At 43.9% G+C, this 24,328-nt stretch overlaps 12 non-coding genes and 2 pseudogenes across 12 annotated transcripts; all 14 read left to right on the top strand.

The window, feature by feature from the left end:
- The first annotated feature begins 134 nt into the window (after window positions 1-134).
- Window positions 135-327, top strand: LOC141218334 (U2 spliceosomal RNA). The gene has a single exon (XR_012287088.1). It is a non-coding gene; the product is annotated as a U2 spliceosomal RNA (small nuclear RNA).
- A 1,115-nt stretch (window positions 328-1,442) lies between these two features.
- Window positions 1,443-1,632, top strand: LOC141218188 (U2 spliceosomal RNA). The gene has a single exon (XR_012286945.1). It is a non-coding gene; the product is annotated as a U2 spliceosomal RNA (small nuclear RNA).
- A 1,115-nt stretch (window positions 1,633-2,747) lies between these two features.
- On the top strand, window positions 2,748-2,938 carry LOC141218261 (U2 spliceosomal RNA). Its single transcript, XR_012287014.1, has one exon. It is a non-coding gene; the product is annotated as a U2 spliceosomal RNA (small nuclear RNA).
- A 1,112-nt stretch (window positions 2,939-4,050) lies between these two features.
- LOC141218051 (U2 spliceosomal RNA) lies at window positions 4,051-4,241 on the top strand. The gene has a single exon (XR_012286815.1). It is a non-coding gene; the product is annotated as a U2 spliceosomal RNA (small nuclear RNA).
- A 1,115-nt stretch (window positions 4,242-5,356) lies between these two features.
- LOC141218050 (U2 spliceosomal RNA) lies at window positions 5,357-5,547 on the top strand. Its single transcript, XR_012286814.1, has one exon. It is a non-coding gene; the product is annotated as a U2 spliceosomal RNA (small nuclear RNA).
- A 1,115-nt stretch (window positions 5,548-6,662) lies between these two features.
- On the top strand, window positions 6,663-6,853 carry LOC141218049 (U2 spliceosomal RNA). Its single transcript, XR_012286813.1, has one exon. It is a non-coding gene; the product is annotated as a U2 spliceosomal RNA (small nuclear RNA).
- Window positions 6,854-9,806: 2,953 nt separating this feature from the next.
- On the top strand, window positions 9,807-10,011 carry LOC141218390 (U2 spliceosomal RNA; annotated as a pseudogene).
- Window positions 10,012-16,081: 6,070 nt separating this feature from the next.
- On the top strand, window positions 16,082-16,285 carry LOC141218383 (U2 spliceosomal RNA; annotated as a pseudogene).
- A 1,120-nt stretch (window positions 16,286-17,405) lies between these two features.
- LOC141218138 (U2 spliceosomal RNA) lies at window positions 17,406-17,596 on the top strand. The gene has a single exon (XR_012286898.1). It is a non-coding gene; the product is annotated as a U2 spliceosomal RNA (small nuclear RNA).
- A 1,129-nt stretch (window positions 17,597-18,725) lies between these two features.
- On the top strand, window positions 18,726-18,916 carry LOC141218048 (U2 spliceosomal RNA). Its single transcript, XR_012286812.1, has one exon. It is a non-coding gene; the product is annotated as a U2 spliceosomal RNA (small nuclear RNA).
- Window positions 18,917-20,035: 1,119 nt separating this feature from the next.
- Window positions 20,036-20,226, top strand: LOC141218047 (U2 spliceosomal RNA). Its single transcript, XR_012286811.1, has one exon. It is a non-coding gene; the product is annotated as a U2 spliceosomal RNA (small nuclear RNA).
- Window positions 20,227-21,346: 1,120 nt separating this feature from the next.
- Window positions 21,347-21,537, top strand: LOC141218045 (U2 spliceosomal RNA). Its single transcript, XR_012286809.1, has one exon. It is a non-coding gene; the product is annotated as a U2 spliceosomal RNA (small nuclear RNA).
- A 1,122-nt stretch (window positions 21,538-22,659) lies between these two features.
- On the top strand, window positions 22,660-22,850 carry LOC141218044 (U2 spliceosomal RNA). Its single transcript, XR_012286808.1, has one exon. It is a non-coding gene; the product is annotated as a U2 spliceosomal RNA (small nuclear RNA).
- A 1,120-nt stretch (window positions 22,851-23,970) lies between these two features.
- LOC141218222 (U2 spliceosomal RNA) lies at window positions 23,971-24,161 on the top strand. The gene has a single exon (XR_012286977.1). It is a non-coding gene; the product is annotated as a U2 spliceosomal RNA (small nuclear RNA).
- Window positions 24,162-24,328: the final 167 nt, after the last annotated feature.

Genomic DNA, 24,328 nt, shown 5'->3' with positions numbered 1-24,328 from the left:
TTCTTTCAGATTGAGTGTTTTGTGTAGCATAGGGGTGTGATGTGTCTAGTTAGTGCGTCGTATCCTCATGCTATGTAAATATGATGTAGAATTCTGTGTGTACTGGGCTGCGGCACTGTACACTGTCTGTTAACTTATTTTTTGTGCTAATAAAAGATATATTCAATCAAAAAATCTGTTCTTATCAGTTTAATATCTGATACGTCCCCTATCTGGGGACCATATATTAAATGGATTTTTAGAACAGGGAGATGGAAAAAGAGCTTGCTCTGTCCACTCCACGCATTGACCTGGTATTGCAGTATCTCCAGGACCGGTGCACCCCTTCTTTAATGCAGTTTCTAAAATCAGAAAGAATTGAATTCAATGTTTTTTGTTCATTTTGCTTGTTTGTCGGATTTTGGGATGGACTCTTTGGCTTTGCTTTTCTTCTCCTCATTGGATTTTTCATGTTCAAAGTTGCAGAAGCCAGATTACAAGCTCATTTTGGTTCAACTTCAGCAACTGTGCATTGCATTGCCATGTAATGTGATGCAATGCTATCTTTCTAGCTCTCCCTTTTTACTTCCTTTTGGATAAACAGACATATTAGGCAAGCATTTTGGAGCTTTCACCTAAATAACTACAGGTGGTGAGATAAGCTGCACAATATAATTGACCTTTCAGTATATTGTTGCACACACACCATCTATTTAGCAAATGCCCTTGTTATCAACAGCAGCCTTTTAAACTCACCTGAGCTAACAGGTATGTGCGCTGGTTACTCTGCTGCGCTTAAAATTTCTTTTTTGGTTTGCTACAATGCCTTTTCTGAAACGTTGTCTCCCTCTGCTGGAACACTGACTTCTTTCATTTAATGCCTGCAGACTGTAAAAGAGAACCCAACCCAAAAAGTTTGGTTGATTAGTCTGTGGCATTCTGTTAAACTGTTGCTTATGGCGGTCTCTGTGAGCTTCTCAGCGACATTCAGCCAGCCAGGTATCCTGCCTGCAGTAGATGGAATGTGGCAATGGAACGCTGGCTGCGCGTGTCATAATAGGCTCTGAGCCTTTATATACCTGTGCACAGCAGCAGCCACCTTCAGTCTGCTGCTGGACAGCCAGCAGCAGCAGCAGCAGGAGAGGTATGTAATCAGGAGCCCTCCTGCTAAGGGTAGACAGCTGCTCGTTCCACCCCACCCCCCGCCTTAATTGGTTCTCCTCCCTTCCAACGGTGTTGAGGCGGGTGGGAACAGCAGGGGGTGAAGGTGCTGTGTTTAAAGAGGTGGAGTTATGCAGATCTAAAACGCGTGGATTGCAGCAGCAGCAAGCCGAAAAGTGCAGGCATGTAAGGGATCTAGAGGTTGACAACATGTCTTCTTAACGGGAGTCCAGGAGCTCATCTCCACAAATGGACTTTTCAGGATCCTTGGGTGGCTCCGTAGTTTGAAATCAATTCTGGTTATCGCTTCTCGGCCTTTTGGCTAAGATCAAGTGTAGTATCTGTTCTTATCAGTTTAATATCTGATACGTCCCCTATCTGGGGACCATATATTAAATGGATTTTTAGAACAGGGAGATGAAAAAGAGCTTGCTCTGTCCACTCCACGCATTGACCTGGTATTGCAGTATCTCCAGGACCGGTGCACCCCTTCTTTAATGCAGTTTCTAAAATCAGAAAGAATTGAATTCAATGTTTTTTGTTCATTTTGCTTGTTTGTCGGATTTTGGGATGGACTCTTTGGCTTTGCTTTTCTTCTCCTCATTGGATTTTTCATGTTCAAAGTTGCAGAAGCCAGATTACAAGCTCATTTTGGTTCAACTTCAGCAACTGTGCATTGCATTGCCATGTAATGTGATGCAATGCTATCTTTCTAGCTCTCCCTTTTTACTTCCTTTTGGATAAACAGACATATTAGGCAAGCATTTTGGAGCTTTCACCTAAATAACTACAGGTGGTGAGATAAGCTGCACAATATAATTGACCTTTCAGTATATTGTTGCACACACACCATCTATTTAGCAAATGCCCTTGTTATCAACAGCAGCCTTTTAAACTCACCTGAGCTAACAGGTATGTGCGCTGGTTACTCTGCTGCGCTTAAAATTTCTTTTTTGGTTTGCTACAATGCCTTTTCTGAAACGTTGTCTCCCTCTGCTGGAACACTGACTTCTTTCATTTAATGCCTGCAGACTATAAAAGAGAACCCAACCCAAAAAGTTTGGTTGATTAGTCTGTGGCATTCTGTTAAACTGTTGCTTATGGCGGTCTCTGTGAGCTTCTCAGCGACATTCATCCAGCCAGGTATCCTGCCTGCAGTAGATGGAATGTGGCAATGGAACGCTGGCTGCGCGTGTCATAATAGGCTCTGAGCCTTTATATACCTGTGCACAGCAGCAGCCACCTTCAGTCTGCTGCTGGACAGCCAGCAGCAGCAGCAGCAGGAGAGGTATGTAATCAGGAGCCCTCCTGCTAAGGGTAGACAGCTGCTCGTTCCACCCCACCCCCCGCCTTAATTGGTTCTCCTCCCTTCCAACGGTGTTGAGGCGGGTGGGAACAGCAGGGGGTGAAGGTGCTGTGTTTAAAGAGGTGGAGTTATGCAGATCTAAAACGCGTGGATTGCAGCAGCAGCAAGCCGAAAAGTGCAGGCATGTAAGGGATCTAGAGGTTGACAACATGTCTTCTTAACGGGAGTCCAGGAGCTCATCTCCACAAATGGACTTTTCAGGATCCTTGGGTGGCTCCGTAGTTTGAAACCAATTCTGGTTATCGCTTCTCGGCCTTTTGGCTAAGATCAAGTGTAGTATCTGTTCTTATCAGTTTACTATCTGATACGTCCCCTATCTGGGGACCATATATTAAATGGATTTTTAGAACAGGGAGATGGAAAAAGAGCTTGCTCTGTCCACTCCACGCATTGACCTGGTATTGCAGTATCTCCAGGACCGGTGCACCCCTTCTTTAATGCAGTTTCTAAAATCAGAAAGAATTGAATTCAATGTTTTTTGTTCATTTTGCTTGTTTGTCGGATTTTGGGATGGACTCTTTGGCTTTGCTTTTCTTCTCCTCATTGGATTTTTCATGTTCAAAGTTGCAGAAGCCAGATTACAAGCTCATTTTGGTTCAACTTCAGCAACTGTGCATTGCATTGCCATGTAATGTGATGCAATGCTATCTTTCTAGCTCTCCCTTTTTACTTCCTTTTGGATAAACAGACATATTAGGCAAGCATTTTGGAGCTTTCACCTAAATAACTACAGGTGGTGAGATAAGCTGCACAATATAATTGACCTTTCAGTATATTGTTGCACACACACCATCTATTTAGCAAATGCCCTTGTTATCAACAGCAGCCTTTTAAACTCACCTGAGCTAACAGGTATGTGCGCTGGTTACTCTGCTGCGCTTAAAATTTCTTTTTTGGTTTGCTACAATGCCTTTTCTGAAACGTTGTCTCCCTCTGCTGGAACACTGACTTCTTTCATTTAATGCCTGCAGACTATAAAAGAGAACCCAACCCAAAAAGTTTGGTTGATTAGTCTGTGGCATTCTGTTAAACTGTTGCTTATGGCGGTCTCTGTGAGCTTCTCAGCGACATTCAGCCAGCCAGTTATCCTGCCTGCAGTAGATGGAATGTGGCAATGGAACGCTGGCTGCGCGTGTCATAATAGGCTCTGAGCCTTTATATACCTGTGCACAGCAGCAGCCACCTTCAGTCTGCTGCTGGACAGCCAGCAGCAGCAGCAGGAGAGGTATGTAATCAGGAGCCCTCCTGCTAAGGGTAGACAGCTGCTCGTTCCACCCCACCCCCCACCTTAATTGGTTCTCCTCCCTTCCAACGGTGTTGAGGCGGGTGGGAACAGCAGGGGGTGAAGGTGCTGTGTTTAAAGAGGTGGAGTTATGCAGATCTAAAACGCGTGGATTGCAGCAGCAGCAAGCCGAAAAGTGCAGGCATGTAAGGGATCTAGAGGTTGACAACATGTCTTCTTAACGGGAGTCCAGGAGCTCATCTCCACAAATGGACTTTTCAGGATCCTTGGGTGGCTCCGTAGTTTGAAACCAATTCTGGTTATCGCTTCTCGGCCTTTTGGCTAAGATCAAGTGTAGTATCTGTTCTTATCAGTTTAATATCTGATACGTCCCCTATCTGGGGACCATATATTAAATGGATTTTTAGAACAGGGAGATGGAAAAAGAGCTTGCTCTGTCCACTCCACGCATTGACCTGGTATTGCAGTATCTCCAGGACCGGTGCACCCCTTCTTTAATGCAGTTTCTAAAATCAGAAAGAATTGAATTCAATGTTTTTTGTTCATTTTGCTTGTTTGTCGGATTTTGGGATGGACTCTTTGGCTTTGCTTTTCTTCTCCTCATTGGATTTTTCATGTTCAAAGTTGCAGAAGCCAGATGACAAGCTCATTTTGGTTCAACTTCAGCAACTGTGCATTGCATTGCCATGTAATGTGATGCAATGCTATCTTTCTAGCTCTCCCTTTTTACTTCCTTTTGGATACACAGACATATTAGGCAAGCATTTTGGAGCTTTCACCTAAATAACTACAGGTGGTGAGATAAGCTGCACAATATAATTGACCTTTCAGTATATTGTTGCACACACACCATCTATTTAGCAAATGCCCTTGTTATCAACAGCAGCCTTTTAAACTCACCTGAGCTAACAGGTATGTGCGATGGTTACTCTGCTGCGCTTAAAATTTCTTTTTTGGTTTGCTACAATGCCTTTTCTGAAACGTTGTCTCCCTCTGCTGGAACACTGACTTCTTTCATTTAATGCCTGCAGACTATAAAAGAGAACCCAACCCAAAAAGTTTGGTTGATTAGTCTGTGGCATTCTGTTAAACTGTTGCTTATGGCGGTCTCTGTGAGCTTCTCAGCGACATTCAGCCAGCCAGGTATCCTGCCTGCAGTAGATGGAATGTGGCAATGGAACGCTGGCTGCGCGTGTCATAATAGGCTCTGAGCCTTTATATACCTGTGCACAGCAGCAGCCACCTTCAGTCTGCTGCTGGACAGCCAGCAGCAGCAGCAGCAGGAGAGGTATGTAATCAGGAGCCGTCCTGCTAAGGGTAGACAGCTGCTCATTCCACCCCACCCCCCGCCTTAATTGGTTCTCCTCCCTTCCAACGGTGTTGAGACGGGTGGGAACAGCAGGGGGTGAAGGTGCTGTGTTTAAAGAGGTGGAGTTATGCAGATCTAAAACGCGTGGATTGCAGCAGCAGCAAGCCGAAAAGTGCAGGCATGTAAGGGATCTAGAGGTTGACAACATGTCTTCTTAACGGGAGTCCAGGAGCTCATCTCCACAAATGGACTTTTCAGGATCCTTGGGTGGCTCCGTAGTTTGAAACCAATTCTGGTTATCGCTTCTCGGCCTTTTGGCTAAGATCAAGTGTAGTATCTGTTCTTATCAGTTTAATATCTGATACGTCCCCTATCTGGGGACCATATATTAAATGGATTTTTAGAACAGGGAGATGGAAAAAGAGCTTGCTCTGTCCACTCCACGCATTGACCTGGTATTGCAGTATCTCCAGGACCGGTGCACCCCTTCTTTAATGCAGTTTCTAAAATCAGAAAGAATTGAATTCAATGTTTTTTGTTCATTTTGCTTGTTTGTCGGATTTTGGGATGGACTCTTTGGCTTTGCTTTTCTTCTCCTCATTGGATTTTTCATGTTCAAAGTTGCAGAAGCCAGATTACAAGCTCATTTTGGTTCAACTTCAGCAACTGTGCATTGCATTGCCATGTAATGTGATGCAATGCTATCTTTCTAGCTCTCCCTTTTTACTTCCTTTTGGATAAACAGACATATTAGGCAAGCATTTTGGAGCTTTCACCTAAATAACTACAGGTGGTGAGATAAGCTGCACAATATAATTGACCTTTCAGTATATTGTTGCACACACACCGTCTATTTAGCAAATGCCCTTGTTATCAACAGCAGCCTTTTAAACTCACCTGAGCTAACAGGTATGTGCGCTGGTTACTCTGCTGCGCTTAAAATTTCTTTTTTGGTTTGCTACAATGCCTTTTCTGAAACGTTGTCTCCCTCTGCTGGAACACTGACTTCTTTCATTTAATGCCTGCAGACTATAAAAGAGAACCCAACCCAAAAAGTTTGGTTGATTAGTCTGTGGCATTCTGTTAAACTGTTGCTTATGGCGGTCTCTGTGAGCTTCTCAGCGACATTCAGCCAGCCAGGTATCCTGCCTGCAGTAGATGGAATGTGGCAATGGAACGCTGGCTGCGCGTGTCATAATAGGCTCTGAGCCTTTATATACCTGTGCACAGCAGCAGCCACCTTCAGTCTGCTGCTGGACAGCCAGCAGCAGCAGCAGCAGGAGAGGTATGTAATCAGGAGCCCTCCTGCTAAGGGTAGACAGCTGCTCGTTCCACCCCACCCCCCGCCTTAATTGGTTCTCCTCCCTTCCAACGGTGTTGAGGCGGGTGGGAACAGCAGGGGGTGAAGGTGCTGTGTTTAAAGAGGTGGAGTTATGCAGATCTAAAACGCGTGGATTGCAGCAGCAGCAAGCCGAAAAGTGCAGGCATGTAAGGGATCTAGAGGTTGACAACATGTCTTCTTAACGGGAGTCCAGGAGCTCATCTCCACAAATGGACTTTTCAGGATCCTTGGGTGGCTCCGTAGTTTGAAACCAATTCTGGTTATCGCTTCTCGGCCTTTTGGCTAAGATCAAGTGTAGTATCTGTTCTTATCAGTTTAATATCTGATACGTCCCCTATCTGGGGACCATATATTAAATGGATTTTTAGAACAGGGAGATGGAAAAAGAGCTTGCTCTGTCCACTCCACGCATTGACCTGGTATTGCAGTATCTCCAGGACCGGTGCACCCCTTCTTTAATGCAGTTTCTAAAATCAGAAAGAATTGAATTCAATGTTTTTTGTTCATTTTGCTTGTTTGTCGGATTTTGGGATGGACTCTTTGGCTTTGCTTTTCTTCTCCTCATTGGATTTTTCATGTTCAAAGTTGCAGAAGCCAAATTACAAGCTCATTTTGGTTCAACTTCAGCAACTGTGCATTGCATTGCCATGTAATGTGATGCAATGCTATCTTTCTAGCTCTCCCTTTTTACTTCCTTTTGGATAAACAGACATATTAGGCAAGCATTTTGGAGCTTTCACCTAAATAACTACAGGTGGTGAGATAAGCTGCACAATATAATTGACCTTTCAGTATATTGTTGCACACACACCATCTATTTAGCAAATGCCCTTGTTATCAACAGCAGCCTTTTAAACTCACCTGAGCTAACAGGTATGTGCGCTGGTTACTCTGCTGCACTTAAAATTTCTTTTTTGGTTTGCTACAATGCCTTTTCTGAAACGTTGTCTCCCTCTGCTGGAACACTGACTTCTTTCATTTAATGCCTGCAGACTATAAAAGAGAACCCAACCCAAAAAGTTTGGTTGATTAGTCTGTGGCATTCTGTTAAACTGTTGCTTATGGCGGTCTCTGTGAGCTTCTCAGCGACATTCAGCCAGCCAGGTATCCTGCCTGCAGTAGATGGAATGTGGCAATGGAACGCTGGCTGCGCGTGTCATAATAGGCTCTGAGCCTTTATATACCTGTGCACAGCAGCAGCCACCTTCAGTCTGCTGCTGGACAGCCAGCAGCAGCAGCAGCAGGAGAGGTATGTAATCAGGAGCCCTCCTGCTAAGGGTAGACAGCTGCTCGTTCCACCCCACCCCCCGCCTTAATTGGTTCTCCTCCCTTCCAACGGTGTTGAAGCGGGTGGGAACAGCAGGGGGTGAAGGTGCTGTGTTTAAAGAGGTGGAGTTATGCAGATCTAAAACGCGTGGATTGCAGCAGCAGCAAGCCGAAAAGTGCAGGCATGTAAGGGATCTAGAGGTTGACAACATGTCTTCTTAACGGGAGTCCAGGAGCTCATCTCCACAAATGGACTTTTCAGGATCCTTGGGTGGCTCCGTAGTTTGAAACCAATTCTGGTTATCGCTTCTCGGCCTTTTGGCTAAGATCAAGTGCAGTGATCTACCGGTTGCTGCCTTGGTCTTGGCTGAGAGGTGCCTTGGGTACCCGGCTCCTTGGCCTCGGGGGATCGCTGCATGTAGCAGTGCGGCTTCACCCCCTTGCTGCTTTTGGGGAGCCGGATTAGTCCCTGGGCAACGAGGGGCGATCAGCCTGCCTGCTTTTTTTAAGTAGGCGAGGAGGATTTTTGCCACGTTTGGTGTGAAGATATGGACGGGAGAAGCCCAAATATGCTGACCTGTGAAGAGGTCCCAGTTTTTACAAGACTGAAGAATGCAGTGCGGTTTATTTTTTTGGATCCAGAGAAGAAGAAGTCTGGCTTGTTTTTTTTGGTAGAGAAGATTTTGTTTGGACTATTGGAAGTTCAAATGGAACAAGTTTTGTCTATGTTGGAGTTCCCGAAGAGAGGGATATATGATGTTATTTTTTGTTCAGAAGATATCTTTTCTGACTTTTGGAAGAGAATGGATCTAGTGAAGGAAGATTCGATACTTGAAGGTGTTTTTTTTGTGTCGCATTTTCCTAGGAAGGAAAGGCTAATAGTAATAAGGATGTATAGTCCTTTCATATTGGAAGAAGAGATCATGACCTTTTTATCCCGGTACTGTGAGAAAGTGAGTTCTGCTGGCAAAATGTTTAACCGATATGGTTTTTGGACCACGAGGTGGAGGTTCCTGGTCAAGTTCAAGGAAAGTTCGGATGGTGTTGTGGTACTCCCACCAAGTAGATTCAAAATCGGGACAGTTAATGGAGATATGTTCTTTACAGGTATGCCGAAGTTTTGTAGGCGTTGTAAACAGTATGGCCATGAAAAGGATTCCTGTACATTACAGTGGTGTGCCAAGTGTGAAGAAGTGGGACATAAGGCAGAGAATTGTGAAAAAAGTAAGAAATGTAATCTATGTGGTGGCAGTGGTCATTTATATGATTGCTGTCCTGTCAATAAAAGGGAGGAGAAGTCAGTTGACAAGGAAGATGGAAATGAAGAAGAGTCTGAAGCTGCCCCCCATGATGAAACGGAAGAGAACATATCTCAAAAGAAGGAGGAACAAATAAGAGATATAAGAAAAGAAGGTGATCATATGGAAGAAGATACTGAGAGTGATATCACAGGCGTTGAGATTGAAAATACTAGCTTGGAAGAAGAAGTGGAGGTGGATAGGGAGTCAGAAGATCAGGAGGAAAGTGAGTCCTCCAGTCAGGATGAAAAGGAAGGTGCTGTAAGTAATATGGAAGAGGAGGAGGAGGGTGAAGAAACTAGTGAAGAAGAAAGAGAGGATGTCGCATGTGAAGCCAGAGAAGAAATTGAAGGAGTTTTGTCATCTGGGAAGGACTCTAGTGAAGCAAAGGATGTTTCAGAAAAAAATATGAGGGAGATGGAGGAGAGACAAGAAGTGTTGAAAATGCTAGAGAGTTGTGAAGGGGGGAGTCAGGCTAGTCTAAGGCGCAAAGTGTGGAATAACATTTATAGCGATATGCATCGTTTTTTTTCAACTTACAGAATACCTCAGTCGTTGGCTAAAGAGGTAGAAGAAGCTTGGGATGGTCGGTTTCTGGATGGGAGGCTTTTGAATGCCTTGGCAGCATATGGCCTGAAGAGAGGAATGTTGCCTTAAATCGTAATGGTAAAGATTGTAATGTTGTGATGTAAAGAATATGGAATAACTGTATTGTGATAATATAAACGTATATATATAAAATAAGATTGGAAAAATGGATATATGACCCACAATGATGGATAACAACCTAATACCATTTGGAAATCATTGCAATGCATGAAATGGTAAATATGGGACTTGTAATCTGAGTGGAAATAAAAAAAAAAAAGAAAAAAAAAAAAAAAAAAAAAAAAATCTGTTCTTATCAGTTTAATATCTGATACGTCCCCTATCTGGGGACCATATATTAAATGGATTTTTAGAACAGGGAGATGGAAAAAGAGCTTGCTCTGTCCACTCCACGCATTGACCTGGTATTGCAGTATCTCCAGGACCGGTGCACCCCTTCTTTAATGCAGTTTCTAAAATCAGAAAGAATTGAATTCAATGTTTTTTGTTCATTTTGCTTGTTTGTCGGATTTTGGGATGGACTCTTTGGCTTTGCTTTTCTTCTCCTCATTGGATTTTTCATGTTCAAAGTTGCAGAAGCCAGATTACAAGCTCATTTTGGTTCAACTTCAGCAACTGTGCATTGCATTGCCATGTAATGTGATGCAATGCTATCTTTCTAGCTCTCCCTTTTTACTTCCTTTTGGATAAACAGACATATTAGGCAAGCATTTTGGAGCTTTCACCTAAATAACTACAGGTGGTGAGATAAGCTGCACAATATAATTGACCTTTCAGTATATTGTTGCACACACACCATCTATTTAGCAAATGCCCTTGTTATCAACAGCAGCCTTTTAAACTCACCTGAGCTAACAAGTATGTGCGCTGGTTACTCTGCTGCGCTTAAAATTTCTTTTTTGGTTTGCTACAATGCCTTTTCTGAAACGTTGTCTCCCTCCGCTGGAACACTGACTTCTTTCATTTAATGCCTGCAGACTATAAAAGAGAACCCAACCCAAAAAGTTTGGTTGATTAGTCTGTGGCATTCTGTTAAACTGTTGCTTATGGCGGTCTCTGTGAGCTTCTCAGCGACATTCAGCCAGCCAGGTATCCTGCCTGCAGTAGATGGAATGTGGCAATGGAACGCTGGCTGCGCGTGTCATAATAGGCTCTGAGCCTTTATATACCTGTGCACAGCAGCAGCCACCTTCAGTCTGCTGCTGGACAGCCAGCAGCAGCAGCAGCAGGAGAGGTATGTAATCAGGAGCCCTCCTGCTAAGGGTAGACAGCTGCTCGTTCCACCCCACCCCCCGCCTTAATTGGTTCTCCTCCCTTCCAACGGTGTTGAGGCGGGTGGGAACAGCAGGGGGTGAAGGTGCTGTGTTTAAAGAGGTGGAGTTATGCAGATCTAAAACGCGTGGATTGCAGCAGCAGCAAGCCGAAAAGTGCAGGCATGTAAGGGATCTAGAGGTTGACAACATGTCTTCTTAACGGGAGTCCAGGAGCTCATCTCCACAAATGGACTTTTCAGGATCCTTGGGTGGCTCCGTAGTTTGAAACCAATTCTGGTTATCGCTTCTCGGCCTTTTGGCAAGATCAGTGGTGGTTTTCTGCTGCTGGTGTTGTTTGGAGGGCAGTTGTGACTGGGGTTCCCCCTTGTGGGGCCCTAGTGTGCGATTGAGCGGCGATTGTGTTTATCTGCTGTAAAAATGGTGGAGAAAACACGTGGATTAGAGGACTCGGTCCGTCTGAAGGTGTCTGCAGGTCATGAAGGAGAAATCGGTTTGGACCAAGTTTGCGTTGATGTCTTGAAGAACATTAATGGCTTGAAGGTAACGGATGTATTGGCACTGCAGGATTTTCAGAAACAAGGAATTTATGATATCACTTTTGTTTCTTTGAGTATTTGCCAGAGAGTCTACATGGAGTTGGTACGAATGAAGGAAGAAAAGGAATTGAAATGCCTAGAGTTTATTGCACTGGAACCTCTGTTCCAGCAGACATATAAGTATGTGGTTGTGCACATGTATAACCCTAAAGTTCCGGATGAGACTGTTTCCAATTTTTTAGCTCGGTATTGTAGTGAGGTTAAATTTTTGTGAAGAATGAAGAACAAATACAATTATCTAAATGGCAAGAGGAGATATGTTGTAAAACTGAGACCGGATGATAGAGCTATTGGGGGTGCCAAGAGCATTCCTGCACAGTTTTCTATCGGAGGAGAAAGGGGATTTTGTTTTTATAATGGACAGATGGAATATTGTAGGAAGTGTCATGAGTTTGGACATGTTCAGAAAGATTGTCCAGTGCAAGGTGATGTTTGTAGAGGTTGTGGGAAATCTGGGCATGTTGCAAGTGGTTGCCCAATGAATAAGGTGTGTGATTTGTGTGGACATGCAGATCACCTTGCAAGGAAATGTAGATTGTGGGCTCAGATTCCTAGGTCACAGGTGGACGCTGAAGAGAGGCAGAAGAAGACTCGGCAGGAAAGTGGGGAGGAGGGCGAAGGCTCAGATTCAGAGGGGGAAAGCCAAAAACAAGATGGTGGTAGGGGAAGAGACCATGCGGTGCCCAAGATGGAGGAAAAGGGGCGGAGCCAGAAGAAAGTTGGTTTGAGGGAGGGGCTGGAAGTAATAAACAAAGTAGCTGATGTGCATGGCCCGGGTGATGGGATGGATTTGTCTAATATGGCGGAGTCAGTGAATCCTGTTTTGGGAAGAGATGGGGGTGAGGAAATGGAGGTTTTGGAGGAGGAGGATTCTGATTCGGATGGAACTATAACCCCTCAGCAGCGTGATAGGGTTAACAGTGATTGGAGTGAAAATGAGGAGGAAGATGATGGCAAGGAGGAGAGTTATGCCTCCGTGATTAAAAGAAGTAAGGTGGAGGGGTGTTGGTCTGGGGGGCAGGAAGATCCAGTCTCCCTAAGACCAGGTTATTCTAACAGGGACTCGAGTTCTGAGTCGCCTGATATACGTAGAAAAGTGGGTGGCAGGAGTGGGTTTTCTCCTGGTTCATGATGGATCGGGTATGGTGGAGATTTTTTCCTGTTGTTATGATGGCGTTGTGTGTTGCTTCTCTGAATGTACGAGGGATTGGTTCTGCTTGTAGGAGAGCAGGGATACTGGAGTACATTGAGAGTGTGAATGCAGATATTGTCTGTCTGCAGGAATGTGTAATTAAATCTGCCCCGCATGAGAGTGAGTGGAATAAGGGGCAATCTTTTTGGTCCCCATGCTCAGAAAACAGGAATGAAGGGGTGGGCATTTTACTGTGTAATTCCAGTCTAAAGGTTTTAGAGTTTAAAGTAATCATACCTGGGAGATGTTTGTTTTTATTAGTGGATTTTTTAGGTCAGCGGGTACGGGTTTTTAATGTTTATGCCCCTGCTGATAAACAAGCAAGAGTTGGGTTTTTGGAGTCTCTAAAGTTGTTTTTACCAGGCAGAGACTTCACTATAGTGGCTGGAGATTTTAATTGTGTCAGATCCGCAAAAGATCGTAAGAGCTCTACGGAAGGTAGGACTGATGTTACGTCTAATATTTTAAATCAGATTGTGCAGGATTTACGCTACACGGATGCTGGTCTGATGGTTGGGCCAAGTGATAAGTTCACATACATATCAGATAGTGGACGTAGTGTTTCCCGAATTGACTATGTTTTTATGTCTGAAGGGATTAAGGTGGCCAAGTGCAATCACGTGATGACGACTTTTTCTGACCACAAGATGATAGTGGTAGATCTGTGTATAGCTGAGTCCCTGGCTTTTGGAAAGGGACTCTGGAAGCTGAACGTAAGCCTGCTGGAAGAGGAGAGTGTTAAGGTTGGTTTTAATAAAGTGTTTTTGTCTTGTGTGTCTGAACAGCACCTTTTTAAAGATTTGCTAGAGTGGTGGGACTGGGCTAAGGAGAAATTTGCATGTTATTTTAAAGGGGTGTGTTTTAGGAGAGCGAAAGCCAAAAGGGATCATGATGCTGCTGTTATTTCAAAATTGGAAGTACTCCATAAGTTTAAGAGAGCGGGGATGGAGGTGGATAAAGAGATTGCAGATTTGAAGGACGAACTGAAGAAGATACTTATTGAAAAAGGGAAGACTATTATGTTTAAGGCAAAAATAAAGCACATGGAGGAAAATGAGCAATGTTCGAGATACTTTTTTAAAAAATGTTTTAAACCTAAAGGGGTTTTTAAGTCTGTTTTTTCTCCTGCAGGGGAGGTATCTGGGGATGAGATGATTGGCAGTATTCTTTCCTTTTATGAAACACTCTTCTCTAACGATAGTAGAGCCAGTGATGCGGAAATTAATGATTATTGCAAAGTATTAACTAATAATATTCCTGAGGAGAAAATTGGGTTTTTAAGTGAGGAGGTTGGGAAAGATGAAATTAGACGGGCAGTGGATGGCTTGGCGAAAGGCAAGACGCCAGGCTGTGATGGTCTTCCTGCTGAATTTTATGTTAGATTTTGGGATATTATAGGTGTGGAGTTTTCCCGGGTGGTGCAATATGGTTTTACTCATGGGATTTTATCGGTTTCTATGCGTAAGGGGATTGTTACGCTGATTCATAAGAAAGGGGACATGAGGGATATTAAAAATTGGAGGCCCATAACATTGTTAAACAGTGATTACAAAATTATTTCTAAAATTGTGGCTGGTAGACTGGCAGATGTGATAGGTGATATGGTGGGGGAGTATCAGGCATGTGCAGTGCCTGGTAGGAAAATTTCAGATAATTTGCTGCTTCTAAGAGACTTAATTTATCAGGCTAATTTGAATAAGAATGCTCTTTTGTTACAGTCGGTGGACCTGGAGAAAGCCTTTGATAAAATATCACATAGATTTTTGTTCTCTGCTTTAAGTCACCTTGGTGTTCCGGATAAATTATTGATGGTCATTAAGAGTTTTTATTGTGGGGTCAGTAGCCAGATTTTAGTTAATGGGCATGTGAGTTCCAGTTTTAATATTTTATCGGGAGTTAGGCAGGGTTGTCCCCTGTCACCAATTCTTTTTATCTGTGTGGTGGAGGCCCTTTTAAAAAGTGTGCAAGTTGACAAGTGTGTGGCTGGTGTTTTTATTCCTGGGGGATCCGGGGGTCCAGTCAAGTCTTTAAGTTATATGGATGATATTGTTTTTACTTGTGGTTCACAGGCGGATCTCAATAGAGTGAATTTGCACGTAAGGATTTTTTGTTGTGTGGCTGGTATGGCGGTGAATTGGGGAAAGTGCCAGCTTTGTAACTTTGGGAGGCAGGTTGAGGTTAACGTGGCAGGAGTGGAGAGTAGGGAGGAAATTGAGGTTCTTGGTGTCATCTTTGAGAAGGAACTGAAAGGGAAAAGCAGCCTGAAGATTCTAGAAGACAAAATGGATCAGAAGTTGAACTTTTGGAAACTAAGGAACCTGTCGCTGAGAGGGAAAGTGCTGGTAATCAAGTCTGTGATTCTCCCGCTTCTGCTGTACACTGCTTTGATTTTCCCACCTGCTGTGCTTTGGACAAAGAGAGTGACAAGGAAACTGTTTGTGTTTTTTTGGGGATCCAAAATGGAGAAACTAAGAAGAGGAATGGTTATGTGTTCTGTGGAAAATGGGGGTTGTGATTTTCCTAACATTGACTTATTTTTAAGAATGCATTATTTTTTGAACATTTATAAATTATCCCAGTGCAATAACAGGACTGCGGAAATGTGCAAATATTTAGCAGGACGGCTTTTCCAGAAATGGAGCTGGTGTGAGAAGGATTTAAGAAAACCAGTTTCGTTTGTGATACCGTTTTTTTATGTGGTGCTTAGGTCCTTCTATGATCAAAATGGGATAAGCTCCATGGTTAGACCGGACAAAAAACTGATTGTCTCAGGTATTAAGAAGAAGGAGATGTTATGTGATGTGCCGTTTTGTAATAATGCACAGTCTGGACAGGTGTGGAAGCTTTTTTTCATGCGTGGAATCAGCAACAGACAGAAGGATGTAACCTGGATGGCGTTGCATGGATGCTTGCCAACAAGGGCTTTTTTGAATGACCGGGGGATAAAGGTTCAAGAACTATGTCCTAGGGAAGGTTGCAATAAGGTGGAAACAATACAGCATATTTTTTGGGACTGTTTTTTTGCTAAAAAAGTTTTTACCTTGTTGTCACGTATGTTTGTTGCTTTAGTTGGTTTTCATTGTTTCGATTTTGAAAGGATTTTAATAGGTCAAGATTTTAAGTACTCGCAAAGGAAGCGGGCAAGCTGGATTATTTTTGTCATATATAAAGAGGTTTTATGGGACGTTCGGAATTTGGTGATTTTTAAAAAGATTGTTTTTTCCCCCATGGAATGCAGAAAGATTTTTCTTGCTAGACTGTTTTATGCCTATTTATTGGATAAAAAGAAGTATGGTGAGACAGCAGCAGAAGCACTCTGGAACTTTTCACATTGGACTTCTTACAGTAAGTAACAGTTAATTGCAGGGTTGTGTTTTTTGGGATTTTGTTTTTGTTTTTCCGAATGATGATTTGAGAACCCGTTATGTGAATATGCGCTATGATGCATAAATTAATGTGGGTCTTAATCTGAGGAAAAAAAAAAAAAAAAAAATAAATCTGTTCTTATCAGTTTAATATCTGATACGTCCCCTATCTGGGGACCATATATTAAATGGATTTTTAGAACAGGGAGATGGAAAAAGAGCTTGCTCTGTCCACTCCACGCATTGACCTGGTATTGCAGTATCTCCAGGACCGGTGCACCCCTTCTTTAATGCAGTTTCTAAAATCAGAAAGAATTGAATTCAATGCTTTTTGTTCATTTTGCTTGTTTGTCGGATTTTGGGATGGACTCTTTGGCTTTGCTTTTCTTCTCCTCATTGGATTTTTCATGTTAAAAGTTGCAGAAGCCAGATGACAAGCTCATTTTGGTTCAACTTCAGCAACTGTGCATTGCATTGCCATGTAATGTAATGTAATGCAATGCTATCTATCTAGCTCTCCCTCTATACTTCCTTTTGGATAAACAGACATATTAGGCAAGCATTTTGGAGCTTTCACCTAAATAACTACAGGTGGTGAGATAAGCTGCACAATATAATTGACCTTTCAGTATATTGTTGCACACACACCATCTATTTAGCAAATGCCCTTGTTATCAACAGCAGCCTTTTAAACTCACCTGAGCTAACAGGTATGTGAGCTGGTTACTCTGCTGCGCTTAAAATTTCTTTTTTGGTTTGCTACAATGCCTTTTCTGAAACGTTGTCTCCCTCTGCTGGAACACTGACTTCTTTCATTTAATGCCTGCAGACTATAAAAGAGAAACCAACCCAAAAAGTTTGGTTGATTAGTCTGTGGCATTCTTTTAAACTGTTGCTTATGGCGGTCTCTGTGAGCTTCTCAGTGACATTCAGCCATCCAGGTATCCCGCCTGCAGTAGACGGAATGTGGCAATGGAACGCTGGCTGCGCGTGTCATAATAGGCTCTGAGCCTTTATATACCTGCGCACAGCAGCAGCCACCTTCAGTCTGCTGCTGGACAGCCAGCAGCAGCAGCAGCAGGAGAGGTAATTAATCAGCAACCCTCCTGCTAAGGGTAGACAGCTGCTCGTTCCACCCCCCCCCCGCCTTAATTGGTTCTCCTCCCTTCCAACGGTGTTGAGGCGGGTGGGAACAGCCGGGGGTTGAGGGTACTGTGCTAAAAGAGGTGGAGTTATGCAGATCTAAAACGCGTGGATTGCAGCAGCAGCAAGCCGAAAAGTGCAGGCATGTGAGGGATCTAGAGGTTGACAGCATGTCTTCTTAACGGGAGTCCAGGTGGCCATCTCCACAAATGGACTTTTCAGAATCCTTGGGTGGCACCGTAGTCGGAAACCAATTCTGGTTATCGCTTCTCGGCCTTTTGGCTAAGATCAAGTGTAGTATCTGTTCTTATCAGTATAATATCTGATACGTCCCCTATCTGGGGACCATATATTAAATGGATTTTTAGAACAGGGAGATGGAAAAAGAGCTTGCTCTGTCCACTCCACGCATTGACCTGGTATTGCAGTATCTCCAGGACCGGTGCACCCCTTCTTTAATGCAGTTTCTAAAATCAGAAAGAATTGAATTCAATGCTTTTTGTTCATTTTGCTTGTTTGTCGTATTTTGGGATGGACTCTTTGGCTTTGCTTTTCTTCTCCTCATTGGATTTTTCATGTTAAAAGTTGCAGAAGCCAGATGACAAGCTCATTTTGGTTCAACTTCAGCAACTGTGCATTGCATTGCCATGTAATGTAATGTAATGTAATGCAATGCTATCTATCTAGCTCTCCCTCTATACTTCCTTTTGGATAAACAGACATATTAGGCAAGCATTTTGGAGCTTTCACCTAAATAACTACAGGTGGTGAGATAAGCTGCACAATATTATTGACCTTTCAGTATATTGTTGCACACACACCATCTATTTAGCAAATGCCCTTGTTATCAACAGCAGCCTTTTAAACTCACCTGAGCTAACAGGTATGTGAGCTGGTTACTCTGCTGCGCTTAAAATTTCTTTTTTGGTTTGCTACAATGCCTTTTCTGAAACGTTGTCTCCCTCTGCTGGAACACTGACTTCTTTCATTTAATGCCTGCAGACTATAAAAGAGAAACCAACCCAAAAAGTTTGGTTGATTAGTCTGTGGCATTCTTTTAAACTGTTGCTTATGGCGGTCTCTGTGAGCTTCTCAGTGACATTCAGCCATCCAGGTATCCCGCCTGCAGTAGACGGAATGTGGCAATGGAACGCTGGCTGCGCGTGTCATAATAGGCTCTGAGCCTTTATATACCTGCGCACAGCAGCAGCCACCGTCAGTCTGCTGCTGGACAGCCAGCAGCAGCAGCAGCAGGAGAGGTAATTAATCAGCAACCCTCCTGCTAAGGGTAGACAGCTGCTCGTTCCACCCCCCCCTCCCCCGCCTTAATTGGTTCTCCTCCCTTCCAACGGTGTTGAGGCGGGTGGGAACAGCCGGGGGTTGAGGGTACTGTGCTAAAAGAGGTGGAGTTATGCAGATCTAAAACGCGTGGATTGCAGCAGCAGCAAGCCGAAAAGTGCAGGCATGTGAGGGATCTAGAGGTTGACAGCATGTCTTCTTAACGGGAGTCCAGGTGGCCATCTCCACAAATGGACTTTTCAGAATCCTTGGGTGGCACCGTAGTCGGAAACCAATTCTGGTTATCGCTTCTCGGCCTTTTGGCTAAGATCAAGTGTAGTATCTGTTCTTATCAGTTTAATATCTGATACGTCCCCTATCTGGGGACCATATATTAAATGGATTTTTAGAACAGGGAGATGGAAAAAGAGCTTGCTCTGTCCACTCCACGCATTGACCTGGTATTGCAGTATCTCCAGGACCGGTGCACCCCTTCTTTAATGCAGTTTCTAAAATCAGAAAGAATTGAATTCAATGCTTTTTGTTCATTTTGCTTGTTTGTCGTATTTTGGGATGGAATCTTTGGCTTTGCTTTTCTTCTCCTCATTGGATTTTTCATGTTAAAAGTTGCAGAAGCCAGATGACAAGCTCATTTTGGTTCAACTTCAGCAACTGTGCATTGCATTGCCATGTAATGTAATGTAATGCAATGCTATCTATCTAGCTCTCCCTCTATACTTCCTTTTGGATAAACAGACATATTAGGCAAGCATTTTGGAGCTTTCACCTAAATAACTACAGGTGGTGAGATAAGCTGCACAATATAATTGACCTTTCAGTATATTGTTGCACACACACCATCTATTTAGCAAATGCCCTTGTTATCAACAGCAGCCTTTTAAACTCACCTGAGCTAACAGGTATGTGAGCTGATTACTCTGCTGCGCTTAAAATTTCTTTTTTGGTTTGCTACAATGCCTTTTCTGAAACGTTGTCTCCCTCTGCTGGAACACTGACTTCTTTCATTTAATGCCTGCAGACTATAAAAGAGAAACCAACCCAAAAAGTTTGGTTGATTAGTCTGTGGCATTCTTTTAAACTGTTGCTTATGGCGGTCTCTGTGAGCTTCTCAGTGACATTCAGCCATCCAGGTATCCCGCCTGCAGTAGACGGAATGTGGCAATGGAACGCTGGCTGCGCGTGTCATAATAGGCTCTGAGCCTTTATATACCTGCGCACAGCAGCAGCCACCGTCAGTCTGCTGCTGGACAGCCAGCAGCAGCAGCAGCAGGAGAGGTAATTAATCAGCAACCCTCCTGCTAAGGGTAGACAGCTGCTCGTTCCACCCCCCCCCGCCTTAATTGGTTCTCCTCCCTTCCAACGGTGTTGAGGCGGGTGGGAACAGCCGGGGGTTGAGGGTACTGTGCTAAAAGAGGTGGAGTTATGCAGATCTAAAACGCGTGGATTGCAGCAGCAGCAAGCCGAAAAGTGCAGGCATGTGAGGGATCTAGAGGTTGACAGCATGTCTTCTTAACGGGAGTCCAGGTGGCCATCTCCACAAATGGACTTTTCAGAATCCTTGGGTGGCACCGTAGTCGGAAACCAATTCTGGTTATCGCTTCTCGGCCTTTTGGCTAAGATCAAGTGTAGTATCTGTTCTTATCAGTTTAATATCTGATACGTCCCCTATCTGGGGACCATATATTAAATGGATTTTTAGAACAGGGAGATGGAAAAAGAGCTTGCTCTGTCCACTCCACGCATTGACCTGGTATTGCAGTATCTCCAGGACCGGTGCACCCCTTCTTTAATGCAGTTTCTAAAATCAGAAAGAATTGAATTCAATGCTTTTTGTTCATTTTGCTTGTTTGTCGGATTTTGGGATGGACTCTTTGGCTTTGCTTTTCTTCTCCTCATTGGATTTTTCATGTTAAAAGTTGCAGAAGCCAGATGACAAGCTCATTTTGGTTCAACTTCAGCAACTGTGCATTGCATTGCCATGTAATGTAATGTAATGCAATGCTATCTATCTAGCTCTCCCTCTATACTTCCTTTTGGATAAACAGACATATTAGGCAAGCATTTTGGAGCTTTCACCTAAATAACTACAGGTGGTGAGATAAGCTGCACAATATAATTGACCTTTCAGTATATTGTTGCACACACACCATCTATTTAGCAAATGCCCTTGTTATCAACAGCAGCCTTTTAAACTCACCTGAGCTAACAGGTATGTGAGCTGGTTACTCTGCTGCGCTTAAAATTTCTTTTTTGGTTTGCTACAATGCCTTTTCTGAAACGTTGTCTCCCTCTGCTGGAACACTGACTTCTTTCATTTAATGCCTGCAGACTATAAAAGAGAAACCAACCCAAAAAGTTTGGTTGATTAGTCTGTGGCATTCTTTTAAACTGTTGCTTATGGCGGTCTCTGTGAGCTTCTCAGTGACATTCAGCCATCCAGGTATCCCGCCTGCAGTAGACGGAATGTGGCAATGGAACGCTGGCTGCGCGTGTCATAATAGGCTCTGAGCCTTTATATACCTGCGCACAGCAGCAGCCACCTTCAGTCTGCTGCTGGACAGCCAGCAGCAGCAGCAGCAGGAGAGGTAATTAATCAGCAACCCTCCTGCTAAGGGTAGACAGCTGCTCGTTCCACCCCCCCCCCGCCTTAATTGGTTCTCCTCCCTTCCAACGGTGTTGAGGCGGGTGGGAACAGCCGGGGGTTGAGGGTACTGTGCTAAAAGAGGTGGAGTTATGCAGATCTAAAACGCGTGGATTGCAGCAGCAGCAAGCCGAAAAGTGCAGGCATGTGAGGGATCTAGAGGTTGACAGCATGTCTTCTTAACGGGAGTCCAGGTGGCCATCTCCACAAATGGACTTTTCAGAATCCTTGGGTGGCACCGTAGTCGGAAACCAATTCTGGTTATCGCTTCTCGGCCTTTTGGCTAAGATCAAGTGTAGTATCTGTTCTTATCAGTTTAATATCTGATACGTCCCCTATCTGGGGACCATATATTAAATGGATTTTTAGAACAGGGAGATGGAAAAAGAGCTTGCTCTGTCCACTCCACGCATTGACCTGGTATTGCAGTATCTCCAGGACCGGTGCACCCCTTCTTTAATGCAGTTTCTAAAATCAGAAAGAATTGAATTCAATGCTTTTTGTTCATTTTGCTTGTTTGTCGGATTTTGGGATGGACTCTTTGGCTTTGCTTTTCTTCTCCTCATTGGATTTTTCATGTTAAAAGTTGCAGAAGCCAGATGACAAGCTCATTTTGGTTCAACTTCAGCAACTGTGCATTGCATTGCCATGTAATGTAATGTAATGCAATGCTATCTATCTAGCTCTCCCTCTATACTTCCTTTTGGATAAACAGACATATTAGGCAAGCATTTTGGAGCTTTCACCTAAATAACTACAGGTGGTGAGATAAGCTGCACAATATAATTGACCTTTCAGTATATTGTTGCACACACACCATCTATTTAGCAAATGCCTTTGTTATCAACAGCAGCCTTTTAAACTCACCTGAGCTAACAGGTATGTGAGCTGGTTACTCTGCTGCGCTTAAAATTTCTTTTTTGGTTTGCTACAATGCCTTTTCTGAAACGTTGTCTCCCTCTGCTGGAACACTGACTTCTTTCATTTAATGCCTGCAGACTATAAAAGAGAAACCAACCCAAAAAGTTTGGTTGATTAGTCTGTGGCATTCTTTTAAACTGTTGCTTATGGCGGTCTCTGTGAGCTTCTCAGTGACATTCAGCCATCCAGGTATCCCGCCTGCAGTAGACGGAATGTGGCAATTGAACGCTGGCTGCGCATGTCATAATAGGCTCTGAGCCTTTATATACCTGCGCACAGCAGCAGCCACCTTCAGTCTGCTGCTGGACAGCCAGCAGCAGCAGCAGCAGGAGAGGTAATTAATCAGCAACCCTCCTGCTAAGGGTAGACAGCTGCTCGTTCCACCCCCCCCCCCCGCCTTAATTGGTTCTCCTCCCTTCCAACGGTGTTGAGGCGGGTGGGAACAGCCGGGGGTTGAGGGTACTGTGCTAAAAGAGGTGGAGTTATGCAGATCTAAAACGCGTGGATTGCAGCAGCAGCAAGCCGAAAAGTGCAGGCATGTGAGGGATCTAGAGGTTGACAGCATGTCTTCTTAACGGGAGTCCAGGTGGCCATCTCCACAAATGGACTTTTCAGAATCCTTGGGTGGCACCGTAGTCGGAAACCAATTCTGGTTATCGCTTCTCGGCCTTTTGGCTAAGATCAAGTGTAGTATCTGTTCTTATCAGTTTAATATCTGATACGTCCCCTATCTGGGGACCATATATTAAATGGATTTTTAGAACAGGGAGATGGAAAAAGAGCTTGCTCTGTCCACTCCACGCATTGACCTGGTATTGCAGTATCTCCAGGACCGGTGCACCCCTTCTTTAATGCAGTTTCTAAAATCAGAAAGAATTGAATTCAATGCTTTTTGTTCATTTTGCTTGTTTGTCGGATTTTGGGATGGACTCTTTGGCTTTGCTTTTCTTCTCCTCATTGGATTTTTCATGTTAAAAGTTGCAGAAGCCAGATGACAAGCTCATTTTGGTTCAACTTCAGCAACTGTGCATTGCATTGCCATGTAATGTAATGTAATGCAATGCTATCTATCTAGCTCTCCCTCTATACTTCCTTTTGGATAAACAGACATATTAGGCAAGCATTTTGGAGCTTTCACCTAAATAACTACAGGTGGTGAGATAAGCTGCACAATATAATTGACCTTTCAGTATATTGTTGCACACACACCATCTATTTAGCAAATGCCCTTGTTATCAACAGCAGCCTTTTAAACTCACCTGAGCTAACAGGTATGTGAGCTGGTTACTCTGCTGCGCTTAAAATTTCTTTTTTGGTTTGCTACAATGCCTTTTCTGAAACGTTGTCTCCCTCTGCTGGAACACTGACTTCTTTCATTTAATGCCTGCAGACTATAAAAGAGAAACCAACCCAAAAAGTTTGGTTGATTAGTCTGTGGCATTCTTTTAAACTGTTGCTTATGGCGGTCTCTGTGAGCTTCTCAGTGACATTCAGCCATCCAGGTATCCCGCCTGCAGTAGACGGAATGTGGCAATGGAACGCTGGCTGCGCGTGTCATAATAGGCTCTGAGCCTTTATATACCTGCGCACAGCAGCAGCCACCTTCAGTCTGCTGCTGGACAGCCAGCAGCAGCAGCAGCAGGAGAGGTAATTAATCAGCAACCCTCCTGCTAAGGGTAGACAGCTGCTCGTTCCACCCCCCCCCCGCCTTAATTGGTTCTCCTCCCTTCCAACGGTGTTGAGGCGGGTGGGAACAGCCGGGGGTTGAGGGTACTGTGCTAAAAGAGGTGGAGTTATGCAGATCTAAAACGCGTGGATTGCAGCAGCAGCAAGCCGAAAAGTGCAGGCATGTGAGGGATCTAGAGGTTGACAGCATGTCTTCTTAACGGGAGTCCAGGTGGCCATCTCCACAAATGGACTTTTCAGAATCCTTGGGTGGCACCGTAGTCGGAAACCAATTCTGGTTATCGATTCTCGGCCTTTTGGCTAAGATCAAGTGTAGTATCTGTTCTTATCAGTATAATATCTGATACGTCCCCTATCTGGGGACCATATATTAAATGGATTTTTAGAACAGGGAGATGGAAAAAGAGCTTGCTCTGTCCACTCCACGCATTGACCTGGTATTGCAGTATCTCCAGGACCGGTGCACCCCTTCTTTAATGCAGTTTCTAAAATCAGAAAGAATTGAATTCAATGCTTTTTGTTCATTTTGCTTGTTTGTCGTATTTTGGGATGGACTCTTTGGCTTTGCTTTTCTTCTCCTCATTGGATTTTTCATGTTAAAAGTTGCAGAAGCCAGATGACAAGCTCATTTTGGTTCA

The sequence above is a fragment of the Phyllobates terribilis genome, unplaced genomic scaffold, assembly GCF_046119375.1.
Source record: "Phyllobates terribilis strain yellow unplaced genomic scaffold, ASM4611937v1 Scaffold_249__1_contigs__length_2872098, whole genome shotgun sequence".
NCBI classification, from domain to species: Eukaryota; Metazoa; Chordata; class Amphibia; order Anura; family Dendrobatidae; genus Phyllobates; species Phyllobates terribilis.
This window is presented reverse-complemented; position numbering and strand designations above follow the sequence as displayed.